Source organism: Rattus norvegicus, chromosome 18 (assembly GCF_036323735.1).
Source record: "Rattus norvegicus strain BN/NHsdMcwi chromosome 18, GRCr8, whole genome shotgun sequence".
Classification (NCBI taxonomy): Eukaryota; Metazoa; Chordata; class Mammalia; order Rodentia; family Muridae; genus Rattus; species Rattus norvegicus.
In genome coordinates, this window is record NC_086036.1 from 77,644,714 (window position 1) to 77,647,549 (window position 2,836).

At 49.3% G+C, this 2,836-nt stretch overlaps 1 long non-coding RNA gene across 1 annotated transcript in view; it reads right to left on the reverse strand.

Annotated features, from left to right (window-relative positions):
* Positions 1-378: 378 nt before the first annotated feature.
* Positions 379-2,836, reverse strand: part of LOC102548626 (uncharacterized) — a 15,101-nt gene continuing 12,643 nt past the window's right edge. The window contains exon 3 of the long non-coding RNA XR_361542.5: positions 379-1,132. This is a non-coding gene — a long non-coding RNA (uncharacterized LOC102548626). The remainder of the gene's footprint in view (positions 1,133-2,836) is intronic.

Sequence of the window (2,836 nt, forward strand, 5' to 3'; positions counted from 1 at the left end):
CCATGCTCATGGCGCAGAGCTCAGATTAGGCAAAGGGAACCTCCCTTAGTGCCTGCCTGTGCTCTCCCATCCCCAGCTGAAGCCCCCAGTCACCCAGAGCTGTTCTTCCTTATGACTCAGAAGGCTCGGGTGAACACATTTGGGCCTTCCTCTAGTGTTGGAAAACCGGTTATGGCTGCCTGGGGTGGACTGTCTGGATCTGAGCTGACCAAAGTCAAAATGCAAGCCATCAAAATCCTGCTCCAAGAATCAGTTTGAAACACTGCCCAATAGAGCGTTGCAGGCTGACCTGGAAACACAGCGGACAGCAAGTCTGTTTCTCTGCCTCATGCAGAGAATTTATCTTTGCTTCACTATTAAAACCGGAGCATACGCCTCCAATTTTTGCATTACTTTTATTTCTGCTATGTTTTTATAACGTATCTTCATATTGCTTTTAGTCCGAATGAGAGCTCGGGTAATTTGATTTTAAATCCCCAAAATATTAGGAGAACCCCAAGTTTCTTTTCAGGAGACATGAAAATGGTTCAGAGGAATAATTTAACCCAGGAACCGACAAAAAGAATTTCAAGAAGAAACGAATGTAAGCAAGAGAGGAAATGGGCTTGGCCGGTGGGGTTTGGTTCCTCAGAGACAACCCCTGAAGTTTCTGTCACAGTGAATGACCCAGTATATTGCCTTGTGACCCAGTATCGTGTTGTTCGTGCCTGCTTCCTCTCAGAGGCAGAAAGACATGGGGAAAAGCACCCATTTCCTCAGAAAAGGGGCCACCGATGATGCGTTGGAGCCTGGCGAGGGGTGCACTCATGTTAGCTGTGAACCCATGGATGTCGCCACCTTTGGAGCACTGCAGACTCTGGAAGCCCAAGCAAGTGTGTGTCTACAGGGAAGGTGGTGGGGCTCTGGCCTTCTGTTTAAGGAGAGGACTGGATTGAGAACAGTCAGTCATATGCTCACTGCTTGCCTGAGGAGATCCCGGGGTCCGAATTCTCCCTATCGGTGCCTGAAGAGCTTTCCAGCAGTGAAGCCCCAGATGGCAGCCGTGAGGCTGTACTCTCTGTCGTTGGTCATGGAGCATCAGAGACAGTCCACAGGCAGCCAGAACGAGTCTCAAGTCCGGATCCTAATGGGACTGTGTTAAAAAGCAAATTTATAAAGAAGAAGAAGAAGAAGAAGAAGAAGAAGGAGGAGGAGGAGGAGGAGGAGGAGGAGGAGGAGGAGGAGAAGGAGAAGGAGAAGAAGAAGAAGAAGAAGAAGAAGAAGAAGAAGAAGAAGAAGAAGAAGAAGAAGAAGAAGAAGAAGAGAGAAGAAGAAGAAGGGGAAGGAAAAAGAACAATTATAATTTACCAACTCAAACACAAAAGTATGGGCTTTAAGGTGGACATGGCGGGATTAGGGAGCACAAATTCCAGCACTTGGGAGACAGAGGCATGAAAATCAAGACTTGAAGATCATCCTGCATCTCATGGCCAGCCTGGGCTACATGAGACATTACCCTCCTCCTTCCCCCACACACACACTTAACAGGAGCTGGCCCACGGTCAGACACTCAGGTGGACAGAGCCAGGAACAGCACAAGAAGGAAGAGAGAAGTTCATCAGAGTCCCGTGGCTCTGAATCTGGAATCACCCCAGGCATGCAACCTCCATGGTTAAGGGATAAAACTAGTGTTAATTCTGTCCACTCAGCAATAGTGGCTTCTCCCACTCTCCTGAGGAGGGAAGCCATCGTTCCACTGTTATAACCAGCAAGAGTCTTCCTTCTCCACACATATCAAGGTCCTCACCATGTTTCACCCACACCACGAAAGAATCCATGAGCATGTTCTCTGAATAGAAAGTTTGCATGTACACGTAAATCGTGGCCCAATTTTGTAACCCAAACACACGCTCCCTTAGCACAGTTCTTTGAATGATCACAGAATTAAAAGGTTGGGTCCTTCCTGTGCAAGCATATGTTTAGCACAACTGGGTTCAAATCCATGTCACATGGGGGGTGGGGGGCTGGTACTTCCTCTCAAGGATGGCCTCTGTACACTGGCTGCTCACACGATCGACACCAACCATTTCCACGGTTCTTTGGAGTGCATAATGAGTTGAAGGAAAAGGGGTTGTGCCTAAAGCAGTGCTAGGAAGAGGTGAGACCAAGCTGTGCCATCGGTTGACTGGGCTCTGCAGGAGAGGACCGATGAGGGCACCGGCAGAGTAAGGAAAGACCTTGGGCAGCCTGTGATACAGCACCAGAGAGCTAAGAGCGTCATGAAGAACATGTATGAAGTCGGCAAACTGTCTTACCAGAAGAGGTGCGAATAGCTGGTGTCTGTCTGCCTGCCACCCCACCTACCGACCTGACCTGTGTCTCCTGTTCTGTGAGCCTCTAGGAGTCACAACCATCTATAGAACCCCTAGCTCCAAGGCAGTGACTGTAGTGCCAAGGAGGGGCCTTACTGCTTTTCCAGGAGGTGTGCTGACAGAACTAGGAACTCAACAGGAGAGTCCAAATGAACGGAAGCCACCAAGACTAGGAGGACACACAATGAGAGAAGACAAGAAGCGTCTGCCAGAATGCTCTAGCTGGCTCTCTTCCCTGACCCTCTACACAGCACCTTCCAGCCACTTCTACCACCCTGGTATAAAATGCTGTGACTGCTTCTATGGTGACATAAACTGAGACACCAGTGGCTCCTGGTTAGTGGGTACCTTGCTGGACTTGGGGGGTGTGGTTCTCAGGAATCACCTGCCACCTTTCCTAATATAAACCCGTCACATGTTCCTCAACCCCAAGGTCCCCACAGCCAATCTCTCCTAGATGTGACCTGCTCCCAAGATAGAGTAAA